Source organism: Chrysemys picta, chromosome 2 (genome assembly GCF_011386835.1).
Source record: "Chrysemys picta bellii isolate R12L10 chromosome 2, ASM1138683v2, whole genome shotgun sequence".
NCBI classification, from domain to species: Eukaryota; Metazoa; Chordata; order Testudines; family Emydidae; genus Chrysemys; species Chrysemys picta.
The window spans coordinates 179,430,375-179,447,053 of NC_088792.1; positions in this window are offsets into that span (position 1 = coordinate 179,430,375).

Consider the following 16,679-nt stretch of genomic DNA (forward strand, 5'->3'; position numbering starts at 1 on the left):
AGCGAACCAGCTGAGTGGCAAACACCGGAGGCTAACAGAGGGAGTTTGCCTGGGATCTGTCAGAGAGCCCACTGAGCCTTACATCTTGTGGGCTTCTGTGAGTTGCTGCAACAGCTGAGGAAGCTCTTAAAAGGAAGGTGATATGGAAGGTGACCGTTCAGTTGTTGTAACCTGCACAGGTTGTGCCATGTTTGTCTTTCTTCCACAGGACAGAAACCACTTTGTCTGTACAAAGTGCAAGCTGGTCTCCATATTGGAAGAGAAGGTTCGAGGTCTGGAGAAACAAGTATCGACCCTGTGTTGCATATGAGAAAATGAAGATTTCCTGGACAGACGTCAGGATATGCTTCTACAGGCACAACGTTCTGCGCAACCTGCTCCGATTCTTCAGAAGGGACTGAGGGATGGTGAAGAAAATTGGCAGCATGTGACCTCCAGAAGAAAGAGGAGCGTCCATGTACCAGCAATGGAGATACAGGTGAGCAAACATTTTCATGTTCTCTCCACAGGTACTAATGCGGAGAGTGGAGTAGATGATACATCTGAGGGAAGGGAGCAGAAGGAGATTCCACCGATTGGAAGGCATGAGATGCACTGCCCTAGGGATGGGGGTTCCACGACCACCGCTCCCAAGAGACGGAGGAGAGTGGTGGTGGTCAGGGACTCCCTCCTCAGGGGGACTGAGTCATCTATCTGCCGCCCCGACCGAGAAAACAGAGAGGTCTGCTGCTTGCCAGGAGCTAGGATTCACGCTGTGACGGAGAGACTGCCGAGACTCATCAAGCCCTCGGATCACTACCCCTTCCTGCTTCTCCACGTGGGCACCAATGATACTGCCAAGAAGGACCTTGAGCGGATCACTGCAGGCTACGTGGCTTTTGGAAGAAAGATAAAGGAATTTGAGGCGCAAGTGGTGTTCTCGTCCATCCCCCCTGTGCAGGGAAAAGGCCTGGGTAGAGACTGTCGAATTGTGGAAATCAACGAATGGCTACGCAGGTGGTGTCAGAGAAGGCTTTGGATTCTTGGACCATGGGATGGTGTTCCAAGAAGGAGTGCTAGGCAGAGATGGGCTCCACCTAACGAAGAGAGGGAAGAACATCTTCGCGAGCAGGCTGGCTAACCTAGTGAGGAGGGCTTTAAACTAGGTTCACTGGGGGAAGGAAACCAAAGCCCTGAGGTAAGTGGCGAAATGGGATACCGGGAGGAAGCACGAGCGGGAGAGTGCAAGAAGGGAGGACTCCTGTCTCAGACTGAGAAAGCGGGACAATCAGCAAGTTATCTTAAGTGCCTATACACAAATGCAAGAAGCCTGCGAAACAAGCAGGGAGAAGTGGAAGTCCTAGCACAGTCAAGGAACTATGTTGTCATTGGAATAACAGAGACTTGGTGGGATAACTCACATGACTGGAGTACTGTCATGGATGGATATAAACTGTTCAGGAAGGACAGGCAGGGCAGAAAAGGTGGGGGAGTTGCATTGTATGTAAGAGAGGAGTATGACTGCTCAGAGCTCCGGTATGAAAACTGCAGAAAAACCTGAGAGTCTCTGGATTAAGTTTAGAAGTGTGAGCAACAAGGGTGATGTTGTGGTGGGAGTCTGCTATAGACCAGACCAGGGGGATGAGGTGGACGAGGCTTTCTTCCGGCAACTAGCAGAAGTTACTAGATCGCAGGCCCTGGTTCTCATGGGAGACTTTAATCACCCTGATATCTGCTGGGAGAGCAATACAATAGTGTACAGACAATCCAGGAAGTTTTTGGAAAGTATAGGGGTCAGGGGACAATTTCCTGGTGCAAGTGCTGGCAGAACCAACTAGGAGCAGAGCTCTTCTAGACCTGCTGCTCACAAACTGGGAAGAATTAGTAGAGGAAGCAAAAAGTGGATGGGAACCTGGGACGCAGTGACCATGAGATGGTAGAGTTCAGGATTCTGACACAAGGAAGAAAGGAGAGCAGCAGAATACGGACCCTGGACTCCAGAAAAGCAGACTTTGACTCCCTCAGGGAACTGATGGGCAGGAATCCCCTGGGAGAATAACATGAGGGGGAAGAGTCCAGGAGAGCTGGCTGTATTTTAAAGAATTCTTATTGAGGTTGCAAGAAAAAAAAATCCCAATGTGTAGAAAGAACAGTAAATATGGCAGGCAACCAGCTTGGCTTAACAGTGAAATCCTTGCTGACCTTAAATGCAAAAAAAGAAGCTTACAAGAAGTGGAAGATTGGACAAATGACCAGGGAGGAGTATAAAAATATTGCTCAGGCATGCAGGAGTGAAATCAGGAAGGCCAAATCACACTTGGAGTTGCAGCTAGCAAGAGATGTTAAGAGTAACAAGAAGGGTTTCTTCAGGTATGTTAGCAACAAGAAGAAAGTCAAGGAAAGTGTGGGCCCCTTACTGAATGGGGGGAGACAACCTAGTAACAGAGGATGTGGAAAAAGCTGATGTACTCAATGATTTTTTTGTCTCTCTCTTCATGAACAAGGTCAGCTCCCAGACTGCTGCACTGGGCAGCACAGTATGGGGAGAAGGTGACCAGCCCTCTGTGGAGAAAGAAGTGGTTTGGGACTACTTAGAAAAACTGGACGAGCACAAATCCATGGGGCCGGATGCAATGCATCCGAGAGTGCTAAAGGAGTTGGCGGATGTGATTGCAGAGCCATTGGCCATTATCTTTGAAAACTCATGGCGATCGGGGGAGGTCCCGGATGACTGGAAAAAGGCTAATGTAGTGCCAATCTTTAAAAAAGGGAAGAAGGAGGATCCAGGGAACTACAGGCCAGTCAGCCTCACCTCAGTCCCTGGAAAAGTCATGGAACAGGTCCTCAAGGAATCAATTCTGAAGCACTTAGAGGAGAGGAAAGTGATCAGGAACAGTCAGCATGGATTCACCAAGGGCAAGTCATGCCTGACTAACCTAATTGCCTTCTATGAAGAGATAACTGACTCTGTGGATGAGGGGAAAGCAGTGGGTGTGTTATTCCTTGACTTTAGCAAAGCTTTTGATACAGTCTCCCACAGTATTCTTGCCAGCAAGTTAAAGAAGTAGGGGCTGGATGAATGGACTATAAGGTGGATAGAAAGCTGGCTAGATCGTCTGGCTCAACGGGTAGTGATCAACGGCTCCATGTCTAGTTGGCAGCCAGTTTCAAGTGGAGTGCCCCAGGGGTCGGTCCTGGGGCCGGTTTTGTTCAATATCTTCATTAATGATCTGGAGGATGGCGTAGACTGCACTCTCAGCAAGTTTGCAGATGACACTAAACTGGGAGGAGTGGTAGATATGCTGGAGGGTAGGGATAGGATACAGAGGGACCTAGACAAATTAGAGGATTGGGCCAAAAGAAACCTGATGAGATTCAACAAGGACAAGTGCAGAGTCCTGCACTTAGGACGGAAGAATCCCATGCACTGCTACAGACTAGGGACCGAATGGCTAGGAAGCAGTTGTGCAGAAAAGGACCTAGGGGTTACAGTGGACAAGAAGCTGGATATGAGTCAACAGTGTGCCCTTGTTGCCAAGAAGGCTGACGGCATTTGGGGCTGTATAAGTAGGGACATTGCCAGCAGATCGAGGGACGTGATCGTTCCCCTCTATTCGACATTGGTGAGGCCTCATCTGGCGTACTGTGTCCAGTTTTGGGCCCCACACTACAAGAAAGATGTGGAAAAATTGGAAAGAGTCCAGCGGAGGGCAACAAAAATGATTAGGGGGCTGGAACACATGATTTATGAGGAGAGGCTGAGGGAACTGGGATTATTTAATCTGCAGAAGAGAAGAATGAGGGGGGATTTGATAGCTGCTTTCAACTACCTGAAAGGGGGTTCCAAAGAGGATGGATTTAGACTGTTCTCAGTGGTACCTGACGACAGAACAAGGAGTAATGGTCTCAAGTTGCAGTTGGGGAGGTTTAGGTTGGATATTAGGAAAAACTTTTTCACTAGGAGGATGGTGAAGCACTGGAATGGATTACCTAGGGAGGTGGTGGAATCTCCTTCCTTAGAGATTTTTAAGGCCTGGCTTGACAAAGCCCTGATTTAATTTAATTAATTTAATTTAATTTTTAATTAATGGAGATATCCCATCTCCTAGAACTGGAAGGGACCTTGAAAGGTCATCGAGTCCAGCCCCCTGCCTTCACTAGCAGGATCAAGTACTGATTTTGCCCCAGATCCCCAAGTGGTCCCCTCAAGGATTGAACTCACAACCCTGGGTTTAGCAGGCCAATGCTCAAACCACTGAGCTATCCCTCCCCCCATTTAGTTGGGGTTGGTCCTGCTTTGAGCAGGGGGTTGGACTAGATGACCTCCTGAGGTCCCTTCCAACCCTGATATTCCATGATGGAGTGGAGTGAGTACTTATAAAATGTGCAGATAACACCAAGCTGGGAGGGGTTGCAAGCCCTTTAGAGGACAGAATTAGAATTTTTAAAAAGTGTTCATATTGGGCCAGATCCTTAGCTGGTGTAAATCAGTGTAGCTCCATTGAAGTCAGTGGAGTTCCATTGATTTACACTGAGGATCTAGCCAAGTAGGTTTTTAGACTCAATTATATTGTTGAATGTGATGTGTTGGACTTTTTTGGTCACTTAGCCTCTATTGTGAAACAAATTTGTTTGGTTCTCCTTTCAACCTTCGGTTTCAGAATTATTGAAGCTTCATATGAGAGTCGTGGAAGCTTTACACAAGTAGCTTGGAAGAGACAAGGGGTAATGGAGAATGCTGGGTGCCAAAATTTTTAATCACAATTTGCCTGATGCTTCTGGCTGACAAAAGCAGGTTCCAGACACATTCAGAAACATTTATTCATAGCAATTCTGGTCAAATGTGCCCTACTTATATTGGTATCTCTTTTCTCTAAGTATTAGTGTGGGATTTTTATCCCTTGCTGGGGGAGGACTGTGGTTTTTGTCCTTATGTACATTTTTGTGCAATCAGATGCCTTTGTCTCTTAAGTAAAAGAGGCCATTGGGCTATTATGTAGCCTAGGGGGTTTGTTCTCTCCCTCATGTGCATGTAAATGCCATCAATGGGAATGACGTGTGCGCATCAGGGAGGAAATAGAGGTCTAAATTTAGATCACTGGCAGTACATATTGACAACTGAGGTCTAGCTTCTCAATGCTAGAGAGATGTTGTGCATATTCTCATCTCCTCTCCCAGACTAAGGATCTCCACATGTAGAAGCTGATTCCCATTTCAGATGGGTTGCACCCTTGCCACTTTGGCTTGGGTGAACCCAAGCTCGTAAGGGCACAGAGTAGAATGTCATACAACAAATGAATTAATGAATGAAGATTTGACTTCAACTTTTTTTTTTTCCACCACTAGTGGCTTGACCCAATCTTTGGATTATGTTTCCTGGGATGAAAGAAGTAGGAATTCATCCTTTACTACTCCCAGTCACAACAGCTACAGTTAGCATTCTTTTTCATCATTGATGAGAATGTTGTGATTAACTTCTGTTGGTAAAAAAAGACTAACTGCTAAGCTACACAGAGCTCTTATTCAGGTCATTAAAGTGCAGTGGCACCTTGTCACATGGTATGCACACCCTGTCCTCCTTTGGGCCATGGCAGGGTTGTGATACCACCATGGTCAGTCTTCCTGACAGTCTTTAGGCTGAAAGCAGTATGGCCTAGCAGCCAGAGTAAATATAACAGGCTTCACATACATGGCAGGGCAGCCTAATGGCTAGTACCCAGGGGGCTACCACAAGGGGAGACAGCAACTCAGGTAGGGGGCCCCAGGCAACTCCACCAGGCCCAATCCAGGGCCCTACCAGTGGCAGAGTGGTCCACCACTGGGTCAGCATGGAGTCCCACCAAAACATGCTGACCTCACTCAGGTGGAAGATATCACTTGCTCACCCTTCCTGGGCCACTTCCTACCACACTTCCAGAAGCTGCAGTCCATGGGGCATCAGGGTCTCTGAGCTCCACAGCACAGATGAGTCCCTGGAGCTCTATTGTCCACAGACCTCTGGTCTGACTCTCAGAATCTCCAGCTCCCAGCCACAAGCAAGGGTTGTGACAGCTCTTCAGCTGAAGTCTCCTCCACCAAAGGTCTTGTCTCTCTAGCAGTCAACCTAGAATGAACTGGGATGCTCCCTTTTATACTGAGGTAGCAGTTGGTGCATGCCCAGCATGGTCTGAGGGGTGGGACTTCCGCAGCCCATAGCGTGGGGTTAACCCTCTCTTGTCCAGTGCGTGGTATGCACACCCCGTCACACATGTATATACATTGTGAGTTCCTTACCTACTATATAGAAATGACTACCTGGCTATTATATTCCTTTCAGATAAATTCTTGAAACCATTCCTGTGTTCCAAGGCCTCACTGAACCCCTTCTGTTCTTCTCTATTTCTTTCACTAATTGATTTTTTTTTAATGTGATTAGAGTGTTTGTTTGAAAATCTTTTCATATAAATTCATGGACACATGCTTTACTTGAGGGTAGCTCACTGGGAAAGTAGCTTTCACTCTTCTGTGCACTAGGAAAAAGTATCAAACTCTGTCTATTTCTGCTGGAGACACACAAAGGAGCAGGTGGGAGAACTTCATTGGGGAGGGATAGCTCAGTGATTTGAGCATTGGCCTGTTAAACCCAGGGTTGTGAGTTCAATCCTTGAGGGGGCCACTTAGGGATCTGGGGCAAAATCAGTACTTGGTCCCCCTAGTGAAGGCAGGGGGCTGGACTTGATGACCTTTCAAAGTCCCTTCCAGTTCTAGGAGATAGGATATTTCTATTAATTATTATTATTTAAATAGTACAAGGATTTGGGAACAGAATACTCTAAAGCAGTACTGAACTCAGTGGGACTACTAATGTAAAATTAAACATGTGTCTGAAGGATAAAGGCTGTAGGGCCTAATCCTGCTTCCATTACATGAACAGACCTCTTGACTTCAGGATTACTCCTATGAGTAAAGACTGCAGGATCATATCCATAAAGCAAAACTCTCATTGAAAATGAGGCTAATTATTCTTTCTTTTAGTAATAAGTATTTGACTTTTATATGGTAAAACTTTTGAAAATTTTACATTTAAACCCCCTTGTGTGTTAAATCATTTCTTGCATACAGTACCCTGTTTCCCCGAAAATAAGACAGTGTCTTATATTAATTTTTGCTCCCAAAGATGCGCTAGGTCTTATTTTCAGGGGATGTCTTATTTTTCAGAAATGAAAAATGCCTTATTATCGGTGGATGCCTTATTATCGGGGAGGTCTTATTATCGGGGGGATGCCTTATATTACAACGAGAGGCAAAACTGTAAGTAGGCCTTATTTTCGGAGGATGTCTTATTTTCGGGGAAACAGGGTAGGATGAAATGGATTATGGTAGGGTATAATTTTCCTGGAAACTTGTTTCTAATGTATACTGTCTGAAACTTGTAAATAATCTCCTCTGTAAAATATGAAAAACCTTGCTGCTTATTTTTCCCAACATATATTTCTTACTCTTCAGATTGCAAACAACTTGTGATGTAAAGTACCTCTCATCTGCTACTTACTGCAGCATTGTTCCCTTTGTTCCAACAGGAGTTATATAACTCTTCTTCCCTTGCCTACAATACATCAGAAACAGCTTCTGGTTATTCTAGTCGATACTTGAATGACAAGTAGACAATTGTAGAGATGCTCTTTTGTGCTACTTTTGGTGGTCCCCCCCGCGCCTTGATATGAGTAAATTAGCTACAGATTTTAACTGCCACAAAAATAATGCCCCCAGTATTTCATCCTCATTCAAAAAACAATGCTTTGTCAAGGAGCAATGTGTTCACATAACAGTAATATATATATGTAGCTAGTTCAATAATCACAATTTGAGGCATATTAGAATAATCTGAGATGGAGAAACTGATGCTGCAATGCATTGTGCACAGGTGCTGTTTGTGGAATGTGTTGCAGAATTGCAGCCTTTGGAGAGGAAATTAGGCGACCGAGGCAGTCACCTAGGGTGCCAGGATTTGGGGGGGGGCGGCAATTCGGCGGCGGGGGGTCCTTCCGCGCTCCGGGTCTTCGACGGCAATTCTGTGGTGGGTCCTTCACTTGCTCACAGGACCCCCCTCCCCCCCGCAGAATTGCTGACGACGACCGGGAGCGCGCAAGGACCCCCGCCTAGGGTGCCAAAAACCCTGGTGCCGCTCCTGAGTGGAAATGGTGGTTCTTGGGCACACTCACAATCCGACTTTAGCTGAGTTCCTGCTAACCATGAACAGCAGTGAAATAGTTAATTGTGCCTAATAAGGACTACTTAAATATTTGTGGAGTTAATAACCAAGCTTGCCTCTCTTAGAGCTATTGTTTAAGGAGGTCTGGTTTCAGTGCTATATTTCCATTTGGAAAATATATTTCACAATTATAACATTTGGAAATATACCTTTGGAATAATGAAAGGTAAATGCTAAATAAACTGATGGAACTTGCTTCATTATCTCTAAATCATTCCTATCAGTTGCCTGCTAAGGCTAGCTCGTACTATCGAGCATGAAGGTGATTTCACTGTCCAGTTATGCAACTTATTCCCTTGCCTGTTTTTAAACGATCTAAATTTTCTTTGCTGTAACTGAGACCACTGGCTGCTGCTGTTGATTCATTCACCTAAAGCAACTAAGCAAGGAGGTTTGAGTCAGACAACTCTCCGGTACCAGATCCGCTAGACTTGTCGGGACTTTCTGGGTCCATGTTGTAAATAAAGGCCAGGGAAGGGGTGGACTGGCTCCCCCGGCCGAGGGCAAGGGATCGCTTGCTCTGGAGGAGAGCACCAGCCCCGCCCCTATTCCTGATTGGTCGCTGGGCAGGGGGCGGAGCGGGCGCTCCACGTGCAGTCGGTGTGGCTGGGTACCGGTCAGCTCAGCATCTTGAGCCGGTGCCGCAGCCTGCCCTGCCCGCTGATGCTCTCTGCCTTGCGAGCGGCTCCGCACCGCTACCGGAGGGGGATGTACCCGGAGTGGGGGCGCTGCCACGCCTGGCCGCTGCTCGCCCTGTTGCTCCTGGCCGGGAGCGGCCGCCAGCTCCTCTGCACGGCGGCGGGGCCCCGAGCTAGCGGCACTTCTCGCCTGCTCCGTTTCTACGGGCAGGTGCCGGAGAACAGCCCGGCGGGGACACCAGTGCAGGGGCTGCGGGTGCCGCTGTGGCGGCTGCAGAGCCCTGGGGAGCCGCCGGGGGAGTGGGCGCTGGAGGGGGCCGGCGCCTCTCGCTTCTTCTTGCACCTGGGGCCGGGGCTGCTGCTGATACTGCGGACGGCCCAGTGCCTGGATCGGGAAGCCCGGCCGCTGTACACCCTGTCCTTGCGGCGCTCCTCCCGGCGGGCGCTGCTGCGGGTCCGGGTGCTGGACCGGAACGATCACCGGCCCCGCATCCCAGCCGGGCCGCTCCTGGAGGTGGACGAGCTGGCGCCGCTGGGCAGCGAGGTGGCCCGGCTGCGCGCCTTGGACGGGGACGAAGGAGCCAACGCGCTGCTCACCTACAGCTCGTGGCCGACCAGCGCCGGCAGCCGCCTGCTCTTCGTGGTGCCCCGCAGCGGGCAGGTGCTCACGGTGGGCTCCCTGCTGGGGCGCCGCAGGCTCAGCCTCTGGGTCTCGGCGCAGGACCACGGGCTGCCCCGGCCTCTGCGGAGCCCGGCGCGGCGGCTGCAGCTGACGGTGCGGAGAGAGGGCGCCCGCAGGGCCCGCTCGCTCCTGCCCCCGAAGCAGCCGCCGGGCTCCGGCTCCGGCTCCATCTCCTACACGGCGCGGGTCCCGGCCGGGGCGCGGCTCGGGGACCCCATATTCACCGTACCGGACACCCGCTACCAGGAGGCCGGCAGCTGGTTCGAGCTGGCTTCTCCCGCCGCCCCCGTGGAGCTGGAGCGGGCGTCAGGCCGCCTCCACCTGAGCCGGGAGCTGCCGCTGGGCGGCCGCGCCGAGGCGCTGGTGAGAGTGCACCGACGGGGCGGCCAAGGTAAGGCTGGTGCTGGCCGGGCGCGGAGCGGGAAGGCGGAGGCCGCTGGTGGCGGCGCTGGGTGCCCGAGACGGGGGCCCAACTTGCTCGGCCCCCAGGCGGTACTGCTGCCTCTCCCCGCAGAGCCGCTCGGGCTGCCCATGATCGCGGCTGTTCCCCTAAAGGCTGCGGCGCTCTCGGGCTAACGCGGGGGCTCCGCGGGTGCTGCACAGAACCGAGAGGTGCGCGCAGCCCAAGTCAGGGGACCCTGTTTCCTCTCCCGGCCGGCTGGGGTGAAGGGAGTGGGGAACAGGGGAAGTGTGTTTAACTGCATTAGAACTGGCTGCCCCCGGTGCTGCTCTAATAGCATTGGTGGCCCCTGCTGTGTCCCCTTGTCTGAATGCGCGCCAACGTGTGGTGGCCGGCAAGACATCGTCTGATGCGCACTGCAAACAGCGCCGAATACCCATAACCTAGAGGAAGTACCGTTTTTATACTGTGGATGCTGTTGTGGGGTAGGTCTGCTTCAAATCTCCTGAAATGTGTTGCGCTCAAAACCCCCTACCATAGATGCTGTGCAGTATGACATCAATATGAGCCTATATAAGATGTGCCTGTCTGCACACTCAGAACGTGTGCCTGTTGCAATCTGTTGCTTTTGATTCTGATAGGAAGACATTGGGGATTTTTAAATGGTCTTCTGAATGTCTTAAGATTTCCCACTTCTTTCCAAATCAGGCTCATGAGCACAATAATTAATCAGGGCCAGTGAGCATATGATGAAGGGTCTGACTGGGGAAAGCGCATAGAGTAATTTAAAAAACAAAGTATTTGTGAGGGGAGTTCAATTATGTGTTAATTCTGACCTGTGGTTCTTAAAAATAATCCATAAATCTAAGTCGAACGTTAGGTAAAAATATTTATTAAAACTGCCAGAACTGTGGCACACAGTTTGCTAAAGTTGATAAGAAGCACTGTGTCTAGCATTATTCATATGGAACCATAGCACAAAAAGTGAACGGATTAAAAACTTGAGTCTCAAGTTTCACTATTTGCATGCATGAAGCTCATTAATGTTAGTGGAAATAGATGTGATATTGGAAAGGGGGAGAATAAAACATTTTAAATCCCTTTAAATAGTAGAAACTAGAAATGAAGGTGGGTCAAAATATCAAGGAGTCTACTGTTCTATAAATTGGGTCATGAAACAGTCAAGGTAAACTAAAATATTTCCATTTTCCAAATTGTACATGGGCCACTACGTCTAATTGTCCCAACTGTATGTCACTTCAGTTCTCTAGTAATTTGCCAGGATGAAAGTTGCTCATGACTTTTGCCTACAATGAGATGTTTACAGATTTTGGAAATGTTATTTTACAGACTGATGACTTGGAGCTATGACACATGGTACAAAAATTGCAAGCAAATGCAAACATGTTAAACATGGGCTCTTCATTATCATCAGACAACTGTGCATGTACTGAGAATCAAATAGCCACCAGACAGAGAATTGTTCTTATACACCTGTGCAACTCAGTTCGATGGAGAAATACCATTTACCGTAGCATAAATATCTCTTCTTTTTTTTTAAAGAGACTATGGCTATATCTACTCTATAGAGCATATGCTGGCATAGCCCCCTACTGTAAACACAGCCTATACTGAAAGAAGGATTTTTTTGGTCTCTGTAAGAACACCACCTCCTAGAATGCTGTTAAATTCTGTTAACTACATTGACATGCTAATCCACTGCCATAGCTGTGTCTGTGCTGGGGTTTTTTGTCAGCATAGCTGTGTCACTCTAGAATTTGGGGTTTTCACACCCCTGCTGATATAATTTAAGAGTAGGCCAAGTCTGTTTTAAAGCTAACAAGTGTCTAACAGAATTTCTCATTCAGACTACATCAAGAGCTATAAAGGTTTCATATTTGTTGAGGGTGTTGCTTGTCTGTAATTAAATAAAGCAAATACCATTATGAACAGTATTTTATAAAATCATTCATACAGTTGTGATCTGTAATGTGGTACTCTTAAAAATGTTGCTTTTCTACCATGTTCTATGCCCTGAGAATATATTGACAACGGACAAGCCACAGGGTGAAAGAAATTCAATAATCAAGTAAGACAAGGTCATTTTTATACTCCTTCCCTGGGATGCCTTTTAAATTAAGGTAGAACTCTGTCATAATTTTGGAGAATCACTAACTTCAGACCTCTCACTTTTTAAATCACTTGTCAGGTGTAGATTATTAAATAGTTTAGCAGTTTTGAACAGCAATATTTTATGTAGAGAATCTGGTGAGATGTGTAACATTGAACAAATAATATTTTTCTGTTTTTTCCCTTTACCCAGTTAAATATAATTGTGCCTTTCTAAAGGCTGACATATTAATCAATATTATGAAACACATATCAAGCCTTATTGCTTTTTACCTTATTAATTTAAACACAAAATTAACAGACCCTTACTTACTCTTTCATCCATTATGTAGATGTTACAAAGGGAAATAGACATTTCCACATGTGCTGCTTTACCACTGACATGTTTGCTTTTATGTTTTAATATTTTAGAGAGAAAAAAAGGACTGATTAAAAATTCTGCCTCCATTTTTTCTGATCTACTTTATTTTTGATTAATTTTTAGCACTCTTCCTGCATACCAGAATCCTAGAAACAGAAAATACATATTTCATTCAGTTAGGTCACTGAAATGAGTTGCAAGAGTCCAGTATACAACAAGATCAATTTGATTCCTAACTGTTGGAGTAGCTCCTAGGAGCCATAGTCATGCACTAGATTTTGTCAGCATAGGACCCCATTGTGCAAGGCACTGCAAAACACAGAACAAAAAGATGGTGCCCACTCCACAGAATTTACAGTCTATACATTCAATATAAATTCTGTACAGTGCTTATGAATTGCCTTGTTTACTTGTGAAAAGTAAATGTCCATTGTAAGAATGATAATTGAGAAGTACAGTGCCTGGCTTTCTTCAGTTTTTTATATTATGGTAGCACCCAGAAACCTTGACCAGAATTAGGGCCCAATTGTGTAAGACCGTGTACAGGCATAAAGGTGAATGTCCTCTCTTCCTCAGAGTTTACAATCAAGATTCGTATGTGAAGATTAAATGTTTTAGTTAACCCCATTTCTTTCTTTTTAATTTTTCCTAATAGCTCTTCTGATGGCATTTGTTGTTAAAAAGCCTATAATCCATGGAGTACAGATCTTAAAAATGCATATACAGAATGCTTGTTGCTTGTAAGTGGCTATGATTTCAAATTGAGATATAGGGACCATTTTTGCACACTTAAAGATTCTTTTTTATTTTCTCCCTTGAGATTCTAGAACAAGATAAACCTAATTCCAGAATCAGAAACCCAACCTGGCAAGCCAGATCAAAGGTCACAACAATCCTTTCTTCTCCCAGTACCAGACTGATTCAAAGCATATGTGCATAGCAGGGCCATACCCTCTAATTCAGGTGCCGACAGAGGGGCTTGATCCACTTAAACCATGAAACCACTGTAATAGCCACAGCTCATTAGGAGCAGCAAGTCTCAGGATTAAGGTTATTGTGTTACCCTGCATGTATATATCTTTGGAAGAGGCTCATTGTAAAGAATAATGGGCTAGACTGCTTTTACCACATGGTTAATTACTGGGCTGCTCACTGCTTGCGAGACCCTAGATGAGAGAGAAGCAGAAAAATAAGATTAATTTTTAGGGTGAAAATGATGAGTCTTTATATGGTGGAAAGTTGTTGTATAGTACTGTATGCAGTATGCAAGGAGCTCTGTTTTGGTGTTTAAATAGCTTCTCTGTCAAAGAAGGTTGAAAAAAGACAAGCAAAAGAAGATCCTTAGCATAGTTCATTTTCCCCTTTATTCTTAATGTCTGGCATGTTAAATCAACTCTTTGGAGCCTGTGACTTCATAGCTCAAAATTTTCATTGTTCTAACAGGGTATGACGTAATCTGCAAAGCCATTTCAAAGCCTGATCAAAGTTGTGAAATATGCCCCAAAATATTAAACCTAGGGGACAATTTTTAAACAACTTCATGAATGCCGTGGATGCCTTCCTACTCCGAGAAAGTTTACTGTGTGTATGTGCTTTGTGAATTTAAATTTATTTTTTTATACACATGCAGGAGCGGATTACCACAGATCTTGTAAAACTGGCCGGTATGCATATGCACACAATTTGTGATATTTCATGCCTGCACTGCACATCTGAATTCAGAATTCAGTTTCAGTGTATCTGGATGGAGACTGAATTACACATTTACAAAACTGGAAGCTAAAGGTTTATGCCCAGTTGTATTTAAATGTACCCAAGCTAATGGACATGTAGGCTACTAGTGGTCACTGGCATGTGCAAAGACCTGGTTTGTATGGATAATTGTGGCAATGCATAAACCTATAGGAACATACTTGTGCTCTCTTGCATATGGACCTTGAGTCCCTGATCTAGAAAACTTGGTTCTAGAAGCTTGGCCATAGTTTTCCATGTTTCACATTTTAGTACTGAACACCACTTCAGCATAGGGTTGCCAACTTTCTAATTTATTAAAATTTGATACTACAGCCCCCCTGCTTGCTAGCTTCCCCCCGCTCGCGCCCCCTACCGCCCAGGAATCACCTGCAGAGCAGGGCTGGGAGCTGATGCGGAACCTGCCCATGAGATGCAGATAGGAGTCAGCCCTGGCTGAGAAGGGGCTGGTTGTAGGGAGACCAGATAGCAAGTGTGAAAAATTGGGATGGGGTGGGGAGTAATAGGTGCCTATATAAGAAAAAGCCCCAAATATTGGGACTGTCCCTATAAAATCGGGACATCTGGTCACCCTAGTGGGTTGATGACCCGGTGCCCCCGGTCCTCGTGCCCCTGGTCCTCATGCCCTGGGATAGGCTGGCGATGGCATTTGCAGTCAGCGATCGGGAAGCGGGAGGTTGTCTGGGCAACCCGGGCTGGGGGAAATGCCCTTCCCTCCCCACACTTTGTGTGAGAGGCCAGGCTCCACAATGAGCTGAATGGCCTGAGCTTTAAGGGTGCTGCTCCCCCACCATCCTGTGCCAGACCGGGCTGAGCCCCCATCCGAGCGGCACAAGGAAGGAGGCGAAGCGGGAGCTGGTGCCGCATGCTACCCCTGGCTCAGGTTGCGGCTCTGGTGTCAGTCACGCGTGTCTTGTAACGTGCATCTCGTAGCCCCTGGAGCAGCTTCCCATGAAGATGCGGTGTTTCTGCAGGGGGAGGGTAGAGCCAGGGAGCAGAGAGGAGAGTGGAAAATAGGACACGATCCAAACAATTCAGTGGCGTGGATTGGCACCCACCTGGCTCACCGCCATGCTGCCCCCAGCTCTCTGCAAGTGCCCCACTGCGGTCACACACGCTGCAGTGGGCACTCCCTTGCCCCCCTCCCCCCATTCCATCGCCCCTGCGGACAGTAACCAGAGTTTTGGTGTCCAGTCAGTACTTCTGACTGGACACTGTACAGGTTCACTTTTGACCGAACTTTCAAAAACTGGACACGTGGTAACCAAACCCTACTTCAGCAGTAGATATTTGGGGTTTTTTGATGATCTCCTATCCAAGTACTGGCACAGCACAATCTTTCTTAGTGTCTGGGGTTCAATAGGATTATAACAGGTAGTAATACAGCAGCAATACAGGTAAAAATAATCTCTTTACTAGGGCTATCAAGCGATTTAAAAAGATGAATCACGATTAATCGTGTGATAAAAAACTGAATCACGATTAATCGTGCGATTAAACAATAATAGAATACCATTTATTTAAATATTTTTGGATGTTTTCTACATTTTCAAATATATTGATTTCAATTACAATACAGAATACAAAGTGAAAAGTACTCACTTTATATTTTTTTATTACAAATATTTGCACTGTAAAAAACAAGAAATACTATTTTTCAATTCATCTAATACAAGTACTGTAGTGCAATCTCTTTATCATTAAAGTTGAACTTAAAAATGTTAGAATTATGTACAAAAAATAACTGCATTCAAAAATAAAACAATGTAAAACTTTAGCGCATACAAGTCCACTCAGTCCTACTTCTTGTTCAGCCAGTCACTCAGACAAACAAGTTTGGTTACAATTTGCAGAAGATAATGCTGCCTACTTCTTGTTCACAATGTCACCTGAAAGTGAGAACAGGCGTTTGGATGGCACTGTTGTAGCTGGCGTCGCAAGATATTTATGTTCCAGATGCACTAAAGATTCCTATGTCCCTTCATGCTTCAACCACCATTCCACAATTCGACAGTGGGTCCCTCTCGGAGGGAAGCATCTGCTGCTGAATTCCCGCCGAAGAAGAAAGCGGCGCGGTGGAGCTGCTGCTGGAGTGCCACCGATTGCGATCGTGGGGTTTTTTTTTGGTTTTTTTTCCCCGCCGCTTGGGGTGGCAAAATCCCTGGAGCTGGTCCTGGTTTCAGTGAAGTAGATAAAACAACTTAAAAACAGAAAAAACAAGTTTTGTATGACTCTCTGTGCTCCCATGCATATCTTCTAGTTAAAATTAGGGTTCCCCAAAGCTAATGTGTGATCAATCTCTTAGCCATAGGCATGCGCAGGGGGTGTGCCAGGTGTGCCCAGGCACACCCTAATGCAGTGGTGGGCAAATGGCCCCACTCTCCCGGCGCGGCAAGCCGCGGGATCTGCGCTCCCAGGCCGGAGCGCCCAGCCGACCACAGCAAGTCGCCGGCCTCTCCCCCGCCTTCCCCCCCTCCCCTGGAGCC